General features: G+C 43.7%; 1 protein-coding gene and 1 non-coding gene across 2 annotated transcripts in view; one reads left to right on the top strand and one right to left on the bottom strand.

Moving 5' to 3' along the window:
• The window catches only part of LOC126174999 (rho-related BTB domain-containing protein 1), a 527,665-nt gene that overhangs the window by 351,102 nt on the left and 164,351 nt on the right, over positions 1-12,212 (bottom strand). The window lies entirely within an intron of this gene.
• Trnat-agu (transfer RNA threonine (anticodon AGU)) lies at positions 712-784 on the top strand. The gene has a single exon. It is a non-coding gene; the product is annotated as a tRNA-Thr (tRNA).

Genomic DNA, 12,212 nt, shown 5'->3' with positions numbered 1-12,212 from the left:
CTTGTTGCATTGCTATAAATTACTTGATTGCCGTTAGCGGCGTGTTTAAAAGGCTGTTTACTGCCGTACTGCTAGTTTCTGTAAGATATGAATAAAACATTTGTGTGTGAAAATATCAATTCGACAGTAAACTACTAGAAATTTGGCCCCGTTTCCCAACTTGTGGTGTGTATGCCGGCCGCGGTGGTCTAGCGGTTCTGGCGCTGCAGTCCGGAACCGCGGGACTGCTACGGTCGCAGGTTCGAATCCTACCTCGGGCATGGATGTGTGTGATGTCCTTAGGTTAGTTAGGTTTAAGTCGTTCTAAGTTCTAGGGGACTTATGGCCTAAGATGTTGAGTCCCATAGTGCTCAGAGCCATTTCAACTTGTGGTGTGGCTTGTAGTAACCGTAACCACTGTGTGTGTCACTGGTGTTTCCCCTGTTCATTCGTCGCTTCAGTCTGCATGTATACATAACGGATGTTTGAGGCTTGAAAAGGTCACTGGAACCGTGAAGTTTCATTGGGTTAAAGCACCTTTGCATGTGTTTCAGCCAGGATCCCTCGTTTCGTTCGATGCTGAGGTGCTATTCCAATTGAGTTGGAAGATCCGCAATGCTGATCGAATTTAGGGGGAGGGGGGGGAACACCAAGTGGGCCGAGGGGTGGATTTGAATTGGATTGAGAGGGGAGGCGTGCTAGCAAAGTCAGAGTAGGAGTGCAAAGTAACTGTGCGAGGATGGGGCAGTGGTTAGCGCATCTGCTTAGTGAGCAGAAGACCCAGGTTCGAATCCTGGCCTTGTAACAAATTTTCATTCGCCACTTCATTCTCCATTATTCGTCATAGATTTCTGAGATTTGGAAAGGTCTCTGGAACCATGTAGTTTGATTTAATTACACACTGCTACTGTGTTGGGGACAGAGCGTTCCTGTAGCCGGGTCGAGCCAGAGTTCAGCGTTTCTCACTGACAGACCGCTTGACTGTTCGCCTTGTCAGGGTGCCGACCGAGCAGCTAGATATCCGCAGTGAGGAGGCGGAGCGTGGCCGCGTCGTGGCGAGCACGCGCGCCCGGGATTTATCTGCGGCCGGCGTCTGAGTTCATTAGCAGTCGGCTGCAGGCCGCCTCTAATTGAGACGGATGACACGGCCGGGGCCGCGGACGGCTTCGCTGGCGCCCACCTCCGTGGTGGATGCGAGGCCCAAAAAGTTCGGCGAAACAGCAGCGCCGCCTCTCGCCCGTGACTCATTCGCCAGCCTTCTCTTACTCCAGTGGAGGACAGAACACCCTCTAACTACAATGACAAAAAAAAAAAAAAAAAAATCGCAACAACAAAAATTAATTAATGTAGAGTAGAGGAAAACTGTTGGTGAATCCTGTTGATGCCTTGGGGAGATGGAGGGAATATTTTCAAGAGTTGCTCAATGTAGGTGAAAACACGATCAGTAATGTTTCATATTTCCATGTACAATTGGATAGGAATGATGATGGAAATAGGATCACATTTGAGGAAGTGGAGAAAATGGTCAATAGATTGCAGTGCAATAAAGCGGCTGGGGTGGATGAAATTAAGTCGGAACTCATCAAATACAGTGGAATGTCAAGTCTTAAATGGCTACACAGGATAACTGAAATGGCGTGGGAGTCGGGACAGGTGCCATCAGACTTGACAAAAGCAGTAGTCACACCAATCTTTAAACATGGAAACACAAAAAGATTGTAACAACTATAGAGGTATCTCTTTAATCAGCGTTGTGGGTAAAATCTTCTCAGGTATTGTTCAAAGGAAAGTGCGAGTATTAGTTGAGGACAAATTGGATGAAAATCAGTGTGGGTTTAGGCTTCTTAGAGGTTGTCAAGACGAGATCTTTAGCTTACGGCAAATAATGGAGAAGTGTTACGAGTGGAACAGGGAATTGTATTTATGCTTTGTAGATCTAGAAAAGGCATATGACCGGGTTCCTAGGAGGAAGTTATTGTCTGTTCTACAAGATTATGGAATAGGAGGCAAACTTTTGCAAGCAATTAAAGGTCTTTACATAGATAGTTAGGCAGCATTTACGTTTGACGGTAAATTGAGTTCATGGTTCAGAGTAGTTTCAGGGGTAAGACAAGGCTGCAACCTGTCTCCACTGTTGTTCATATTATATATGAATCATATGTTGAAAACAATAGACTGGCTGGGTGAGATTAAGATATGTGAACACAAAATAAGCAGTCTTGCATATGCGGATGATTTAGTTGTGATGGCAGATTCGATTGAAAGTTTGCAAAGTAATATTTCAGAGCTAGATCAGAAATGTAAGGACTATGGTATGAAGATTAGCATCTCCAAAACGAAAGTAATGTCAGTGGGAAAGAGATGTAAACGGATTGAGTGCCAAATAGGAGGAACAAAGTTAGAACAGATGGACGGTTTCAAGTACTGAGGATGCATATTCTCACAGGATGGCAACATAGTGAAAGAACTGGAAGCGAGGTGTAGCAAAGCAGTGAGCGGTCACCTAAGATCTACTCTCTTCTGCAAGAAGGAAGCCAGTACCAAGACTAAGTTACCTGTGCACTGTTCAATCTTTCGACCAAGTTTGTTGTATGTGAGCGAAAGCTGGGTGGATTCGGGTTACCTTACCAGTAAGGTTGAGGTTACGGATATGAAAATAGCTAGGATGATTGCAGGTACTAGTAGATGGGAACAATGGCAGGAGGGTGTTCACAATGAGGAAATCAAAGAAAAACTAGGAATGAACTCTATGATGTAGCAGTCAGGGCGAACAGGCTTAGATGGTGGGGTCATGTTACACGCATGGGAGAAGCAACGTTACCCAAGAGGGTAGGAGGAGTCGGGGCAGACCAAGGAGAAGGTACCTGGATTCGGTTAAGAATGATTTTGAAGTAATAGGCTTAACATCAGAAGAGGCACCAATGTTAGCACTGAATAGGGGATCACGGAGGAATTTTATAAAGGGGACTATGCTCCACACTGAACGTTGAAAGGCATAATAAGTCTTAATTCATGATTATGATGATGATGATGATGATGATGATGATGATGTAGAGTAATCAAATTTTGGGAATACATTTGTCTAGCTAACATATCTCAGTGATTGACATTGCAGGACCACTGGGCCGGACGTAGTGGCCGAGCGGTTCTAGGCGCTACAGTCTGGAACCGTGTGACCGCTACTGTCGCAGGTTCGAATCCTGCCTTGGGCATGGATGTGTGTGATGCCCTTAGGTTAGTTAGGTATGACCTCAGCAGTTAAGTCCCATAGTGCTCAGAGCCATTTGAACCAGGACCACAGGCTTATGTAAGCGTGAGATAAGCCATTGCAACTGTGAAATGATGGTACATTAATGACGGGTGTAATCTCCAGAACATTGCGTGCAAGCATGCAAACGTCCAGGTACCGGGTGTCAGTTGGAGTTATGCCTGTTTCACTTCGTCGGTCAGCTAAGGGACGGTTAATGCTATTTGGGGCTAACGCTGGATTTGTCGCCAGATGATGTCCCATACCTGATCCACTGGAAACAGATCTGGGGATCGATCAGGCCAAAGAAACATGACGTCACTCTGTAGAGCACGCTGGGTTACAGCAGCCGTGTGTGTGGCAGCCTTGTCCAGTTGGAAAACGCCCCCTAAGATACATATTAATTTGTGTTCAGGGTGCGTGGGGTAACCACGAGAGTGCACACCAGACGGTAACACCAGGTGTAGCTCCACTGTACCAGACTGGGTGGTTGCAGGCACTCACCTGGCCTCCTCCTAACCAACATACGGCCGTCATTGGCACCGAGGCGGAACCAACTTTCATCAGAAAGCTCAACATATCTCCATCCTGCCCTTCAATGAGCTTTGTTTGACACCACTGACGATGGTAATGGCGGTAGTTTGGGGTCAGTGGAATTCACGCTACAGGGCGTTTGGCTCGGAGCTGTACGTGACGTAACGGATTTGTAACAGTTCGTTGCGTCACTGGGGTGCAAACTGCCGCTCAGATTGCTGCTACAGATGCAGGACGATGCTCCAGAGCCATGCGCCGAACACGATGTTCTTCCCTCCCGGTAGTGCCACGTGGTCGTCTGGAGCCCGGTCATCTTGCAACCGTACATTCCCATGACCATCGCTGATGACAGTTATGTAGTCACTACATTCGTGCCAAGTCTTCCTGCAGTATCGCAGAAGGAACGACAAACTCAGTGAGTTGTTGAAAATGGCGTCTTTATCGCCTTAAAGACATTCTCGACTAAGATCAACTCGCCATGTCCAGTCTCAAAGGTAACTAACGCTCATGAGTGGCTCAAATGGCTCTAAGCACTATGGGACTTAGCATCTGAGGTCATCAGTCCCCTAGACTTAGAACTACTTAAACGTAACTAATCTAAGTACATCACACACATCCATGCCCGAGGCAGGATTCGAACCTGCGACCGTAGCAGCAGTGCGGTTCCGGACTGAAGTGCCTAGAATCGGCTCATGACTGGCGCGAAATCTGAATAGACATCATCTTTCAGATGTAGGAACAAGCCTAACATCTTTCGTTTATGTTGCACAACTCCGCATTAGTATTGCGATTTTTTTTCCATTAGTGTATATTGGATATTTCGAGACAAAAAAATAATTTTTGCTGTGTTGCTCTTATTGCAGTCTTCATTCCGAAGACTGGTTTCATACACCTTTCCACGCTTGTCCATCTCGTGCAAGCCTCTTCATCACGGTATAACTACTGCAGTCTACACCCATTTGAACCTCGGTACTACACTGGTGTGAAACAATTGAGGACGAAAGTAAGTTTCGCATGATGTATCAGTGCCAAGCAACATAGCTTGATTAAACTTGGATCATACATAGGAAGAACTGCTACAGTCTACTATCCTTTCTTTCAGGAGTGCTAGTTCTGCAAGGTTCGCAGGAGAGCTTCTGTGAAGTTTGGAAGGTAGGAGACGAGGTACTGGCAGAAGTAAAGCTTTGAGGACGGGGTGTGAGTCGTGCTTGGGTAGTTCAGTTGGTAGAGCACTTTCCCGCGAAAGGCAAAGGTCCCGAGTTCGAGTCTCGGTCCGCCACACAGTTTTAACCTGCCAGGAAGGTTCATATCAGCGCACACTCCGCTGCAGAGTGAAAACCTCATTCTAGGACTGCTACAGTATAGCACAGAAAGTAACTGAAAGAAGTACGCAATGAGATGAGCAGATATGATATTGTTGTTCAAATACAGTTATTACAATGATGACACCAACATTCATGACGGTCCTCTGGACACTACAGAAGACGGAACATGGTTCTTAATAGGGTCTGTGACCACTTCGGACGCCGATGCTTGTTCCGCAAAGTGGTCCCGTGCCGGCCACAAGATTGGTAGGGTGATCTTGTGGTAGTTCGTTCCCTTTCCTCACCCGTGCGGCGGACCGTCGTTGGATTGTCGTTGGTGCAATACGTCTCTCTAATGCATCCCACACATGCTCGATTGGGCTTAAGTCGGTGGAATGGCAGGACAGCCTATTCGTTCAATATCCTCCTCTTCCAAGAGCTCTTCCACCTGCGTTGTTCGAAGCGGCCACGTGTTGTCATTCGTGAGAATGAAGTCAGCGCCGAATGCACAACTGAAAAGACGCATATGGGGAAAGACTACAATGTCACAATAACGTTAGCCAGTGAGTATACCATGTTGAAAGATTTGGAGTTCAGTACGCCTACGCAATATTACGACTGCCCACATCATAAAATCTGGGCTACGAAAACGATCATGCTCAACAATGTTCCGGGGTGCAACGCGTGTTCCCACCCCTCGCATTGTACAAAATGGTCATTTTGGTGCTCCAGGTGTTATGGTGTGGGGAGGGACAATGTTGCATAGGCGGACTAACTGCCAAATCCTTCAAGCACGGCACACTCATTGGTCAGCGATACTGTGACAACGTCCTTCTTGCCCACGTGTGTCTTTTCAGGGTTGCGTTCGGTCCCGATTTGATTTTTATGGATGACAATGCGCGACCGCATCGAACTGCACAGATGGGGGACATGGTACCGCGGTACTATAGGTTTTAATTTTAATGTTGACTGTACCTTACTCTGGCATGTTATAGCAATTTTATGCTTCTGAAGAAGGCTAGATTAATTTAGCCGAAACCTAGTAAAGACAGAAAAAAAAAATGCAACAGAGCCTCATTCCTCATAACATTAGTCTATCACAGTTGCTGACGGGGCTGCAATATTCTAAAAATTCTTCAGTATAATTATTGTCTTTGAATAAAAGTGTAATTTTTGTTCGTCTCATTGTGTATCTATTTCAGTTTCTTCTGTACTATACTGGGTAGGAGTTCGTTCTATGTATCGTCCAAGTTGAGGGAACTATGTTACTTCGCAGTGACACTTCGTGCGAAAGTTATTTTCGTCCTCAAATTTTGCACGTCATTACCCTATACTTCGTTCCATTACTCAACAAATGATTCCTCGACGTCTCAAAATGTGTTCTATCAACTGATTCCTTATTTTAGTAAAGCTCCTCATCAGTAATTCGATCTACCCATCAAATTATTACAGTACAGTTTCAAAAAGTAAAAATATTAGTAGTTGATGTTAGCTTCATTAAGCTTTCTCCGATGTTTTGTTACTTTTATACTTTCTTTTCTTGTGTGTCATATTTGCAACTGTGTGACTCAGAGGCGGACTATAAATCTAGAGGAGTTCAGAGTTCTATTTTCGCTTGGTGAAAGGATTTTTTTTCTGTCATTTGTAGCTGCTTTCACCTCTGGCAGTCATCCGTAGCTTCTTTCACCTCTGACAGTCATTTGTGTATTTGAAAAAATTTACATCCACATCTACATGGATACTCTGCAAATCACATTTAAGTGCCTGGCAGAGGGTTCATCGAACCACCTTCACAATTCTCTTTTATTCCAATCTCGTATAGTGCACGGAAAGGACGAACCCCTACATCTTTCCGTACGATCTCTGATTTCCCCTATTTTATCGTGGTGATCGTTTCTTCCTGTGAAGGTCGGTCTCAACAAAATATTTTCGCATTCGGTGGAGAAAGTTGGTGATTGGAATTTCGTGATAAGATTCCGTCGGAAAGAAAAACACCTTTCATTTATTGATGTCCAGCCCAACCTGCATCATTTCAGTGATGCTCTCTCCTATATTTCGCGATAATACAAAACGTGATGCCTTTCTTTGAACTTTGCCAAGTTGCGTCGTAAAACGCCGAAACATGTGAGTATACTGATTGTAATTCGGACGCTATCCAAGGAAAATTGTAGACAGATACAGGACTATTGCACATGAAATAACATCTACATGGAAACCACGTGCAAGCACAAAATAACTGAGTGTAAAATTAGAACGAATCCCTCAGCATAAGGACAGAGAACATGTTTAGGGGAAAGTAATAGATGAGGAACGAATCTATGAAGTCGTTACGAGAAAAAGAGCGGGTGTCATCACCTTTGCGTACTGTAATTGGATCAAGTAATTCATAGTTGATGTTGGGGAGGGGACCAAGCAGCGAGATTATCGGTCCCAGCGGATTAGGGAAGGATCTGGAAGTAAGTCGGCCGTGTCCTTCCAGAGGAACGATCCTGGCAATTGCCTCAAGCGATTTAGGGAAATCACGGAAAACATAAATCAGGATGGCCGGGTTTGAACCGTCGTGCTCCCTAGCGCGAGTCAGGTGTGCTAACCACTGCGCCACCTCGCTCCATGGTGTTGTGGTTGTGCTCTCCAGTCGAAAGACTGCTTTGATGCAGCTATCCATGTTACTTTGTCCTGGGGAAACTCTGTTCATTTCCCAATAACTACTGCAACCTATATCCTTCTGAATCTGCTTACCGTATTCATCTCTTGGTTACCCTCTAACATTCCGATAGTGCGGTGTTACGCGTTTTGCAGTGAACTGAGCACCACTCACAAAGCGCACATCCACAAATGTATTGATTTTAAAGTTCATAACAAAACTAATATTTCATCACATAGAATCACAGCACGTAAGTCTTCACCACATTTCACGTTTTAATAATTTAAAATTCTTTCGGAAATATGGCTTCTCAAGGTTCTGTATTGGAGAGAGATAGCGTCATGTGACGTACATGGTGTTATCCCATCTCACTAATCTACGCTCAGACGCACGTTCAGAATATCTGATGGGCTAGATGTTACTCTGTACTTTCGGAAAGACTCAACAACGCGCTTTATCCACGCTTTGACGTCAGAAGCTCGGCCTGCTCAAGTTGGCGTTCCCTGTGCCGACGGCTTAAGCAAAGTCGCTGTAGTTTCTCAGGTCAGTGGCCGATAAGAATATAATACGGTATTCCGAGTAACGGGACGGAACTTGTGGCGATAGCGTTCTTTACAAGAGGAACCATGTCGCTATGGTAAGCTTCAGGTTACCACAAACGTATGACTGTTTCTTCTAAAGCAACATCCACGGCAAGCTATAGCACAAACAGTAATGTAAAATATTTACAACAACATGCAATTGTTACCCTTATAATCTTAGATATTTAAGAACTTTCCTCTGAAGAAAGAAGGTGGATCCGTTTTGCAGCCTACAGGATTTCGTCCCTCTCAGATAGCGGAGTGCAGAATATGACAATTTCAAGACGAATTTTATATAGACTTGTGTTTTTTTATGTATCATTTTCATTTCACAATAAGCCAAGATAATCTCTCAAGATAGAATGATACTAGTCAACTTCATCAAAAGACATTCTGACAAGATCAGGTTGCCGTCAACAAGCAATCTTATGCTGCGGTAGTTGTATTTACAATGGAATTTCGACAACGCTGTAATTATCTTCAAATTATCTCTTCTGAAGTATTGTTGCGAGTTATGGGATCGTTAACAGATAGGACTGATGGAGGGCATCGCAAAGAAAGACATTGAAAAGGTTCAAAGAAGGGCAGCTCGTTTTGCATTTATCGCGAAGCAGGGGAGACAGTGTCACGGATATGGTTAAAGAGCTGAGGTATCAATCATTAAAACAAAGGTATTTTCTCGAAATTTCAGTCGCGAATTTTCTCCTCTGAATTGCCAAAATTTTATTGGCTCCCAGCTACATATCGAGAATTTTGAGTAAAATGCGAGCACAAGTTTTCCTTTTTATTTTACAAAACACACCCGGTTTCAGCTTCCATGGCCATTGGCCAGTGGCTATGGGTCAGAGGTTCTGAGAGAGATAGAAAGTGTATCAAAATACTCCATATGCTGGGCCGAAAAATAAGAGAAATCAAAGGTCGAATGGAGAGATTTAGCTGTTCATTTTGCCCACATGTTATTCAAGAAAAGACTGGTCGAGAAATTAAAGTAGTTCTATGTACTGTGTTCCTAACGCGCAAATGTGAATTGCAGAGTAATTGTATAGATTTAGATCGCGCAGTGGCTGAAGAACTTATTGGTGTATACAATGGTCGTTGCTAAGTGCTCTCATTTTGATCGGTGTCAACAGCATAATCGATATTCACTTATTCATGGAATTGAAACGTTACAGGCGGCTGAAATACACACACACACACACACACACACACACACACACACACACACATACACACACACACACACACACACACGTTCAAGATAAGCAGGGTTTAAATCTGTATGTGGTCTCACTAAATTAGAAAATTAGATGTCTCGTTGTTTACCTAAATAATATCATATAGATTAAAGAACAAATTCTTTAACTAGCGCAGTACCGATTTGCTTTTACATATTTGTCAAACTGGGACATAAGAGCGTCCCTAACGACACCGTTACCGCCGCGACGTTACGTCAGCCTGATTACTTTCTTCCTCTGCAGCCTCCCCCCGCCCCAACCCCACAGCTCGCAAACCATCTAATGCTGAAGCCAGATCACACCAAATACCACTGACAAGTGGACAACGTGGATGTTGGGATACGGATTATGTCACGAGAACACACAGCTCTGAACAGACAGTTCATCATCGGTAGCGAATGAAACGTGGTTGAATCATTATTAAGTTGCTTGAAATCAGGTCTCCATCCTAGCGTCACTATCATGAGTATAGTCACTAGCCCCCCAAAGCAAGATTACGAAACAAACTCATGCAAAGAGAACTTTCCTTCTGGACATAAGCAAGTCATCGTGAAGGAGTACGGGATGAATTCTTTTGTAAACGGAACTGTAAGCGCTTTAAGGTGGAATAAATTTACTCTATTAACAGACAAGTAAAATAGGTAAATGCTGAAAGAAATTAAGATCTACATGCAGCCTGCACAATAAAGAAGACAACTGACCAAGTGCGTGTACGAATCGGGCGCCGAGGGTTCCGTACAGATGTAATTATGTACATAGAGAGTTCAATCATGCCGGGAACCGAGAATCTCGACAACTTTTGGTTACTATGGATACAGACACTGGCAAGATATCAACCCCGGGAACTCCAATAAATTATTAAAATTTCTACAGAAGTTCCTGAGACTAGCCCTGACATACAAAAAGAAGCGAGCAGCGTACTAAATTCTATATATGTAGAAAGAGAATATTTAATAAAGTACTTTTTATTTACTTATTATAACATGATTACAACCTCCATTTTATTTTTTGCATCCAGCAATATTTGTCTATCATGCTTTTGACGGATAGTGAATGCAATGTAAGTTCTAATTGCAAAAAGATATTTTTCTATGATATAATTACAGCTTAATAACTTCCTGATTTTTTACCTTTACGTGCAAATGGCTCTGAGCACTATGGGACTTAACTTCTGAGGTTATCAGTCCCCTAGAACTTAGACCTATTTAAACCTAAACCGTAGCGGTCGCGCGGCTCCAGACTGTAGCGCCTAGAACCTCTCGGCCACCCTTTACGTGCACTGTGAAACCTAGCCTCTTGCCAAATTTCATGATTCTAAGTCTACGAGAAGTACCCTATAGGTTCTGATGGCCGCAGCTCTTTATTGCATTGACCTAGAGGCTTAAATCTTTTACACCGTCAAGTGATCGTTGATCTTAGTACGTGACATCAGGCTCCTTAACAGTCGCACAGACAGATAGGCGGACGGACGATAACAAAGCGTTTACATAAGGGTTCCGTTTTTACCAATTGAGCACGAAACTCTAAAGAGCTTGGAACAATTGGAATCAAGCTTCACTGTAGAAAAATCTGTAAGAAGGATTGAAAGTTAAATGCTGCATCGCTCCTGGTCTTGGAGCACTAGTTAAGCCGGAGAAAAAACACAAAAAATTGTTCTTAGAGCTGTGTAAGGGAACATCCCAGCATTCACCTAGGGAAACCACTGAAAACCGATATCGGTTTGACTGGACTCAGACGTGATCATCTTCAGTGAAAACCAAGTGCTTATCCATTCCACAAACTTCATTCGATTGAAAAATCTTTATAAAAATGTTTATAAAGTTTATCGTCCGAGTTGTATGCAAGAAAACGATCTCTGCCTTAAGAGTTTTATTCACTGTCAGCTAGGCCACCTCCAATAGCACTCGTTTTCACGGAGTAAAAGGAGTAAAGCTGAATCATATTTCACTATAGATTTTCATAACGTGTGATGTTTTTACTCATATTGGATTTTAAATATGTTTTATTTGGGGACTCACTCGACAGACATGTTTGGAAAACATAATTTAAACTTGTGTGTAGTATGGTGTGGTTTTTTATGGAACGAATCTGGTTGTGCAATTAAAGCAATTCATTTGGCAGCTGGCGGCGTGCCTGTAAATTATGAGCTTCATACAGAACTTACCAACTGTAGAGCACCACTTTAGCAAAAATACTTCATATTCTGTAAACATTGCAGTTGGCGTTGGGAAAAAGTGACGACAAATATGCTCACGTCACAAGACAGTTATTTTGCAGACCTTGAGTGGAGAAGTTCTTACTTGCCTTCGCACTGTTTAGAGCTCGAGAATGAGTCACACTTATTTACGACACGGGATAAATATTTCCTGGCAACAGACTGCGCCATGAGGACGGGTCACCGCGATTAACTCACTGACAACTTTCTCGCTCACGGCGTCCTTTACAATTGTAGCGGCACTGATTTACTACATTATTTTCTTTTGGTTCTCGTTTCTGTTTCTACCTCGAAGAATACCAGACAAGGACTTGTAGCTAAAAGTGACAGGCAAAGCCCGCGCGGGATTAGCCGAGCGGTCTAGGGCGCTACAGTCATGGACTATGCGGCTGGTCCCGGCGGAGGTTCGAGTCCTCCCTCGGGCATGGATGTGTGTGTTTGTCCTTAGGATAATTTAGGTTAAGTAGTGTGTA

Source organism: Schistocerca cancellata, chromosome 3, assembly GCF_023864275.1.
Source record: "Schistocerca cancellata isolate TAMUIC-IGC-003103 chromosome 3, iqSchCanc2.1, whole genome shotgun sequence".
Lineage (NCBI taxonomy): Eukaryota > Metazoa > Arthropoda > Insecta > Orthoptera > Acrididae > Schistocerca > Schistocerca cancellata.
Note: the sequence above shows the minus strand (reverse complement) of the source record. Positions and strands in the feature narration are given on the sequence as shown.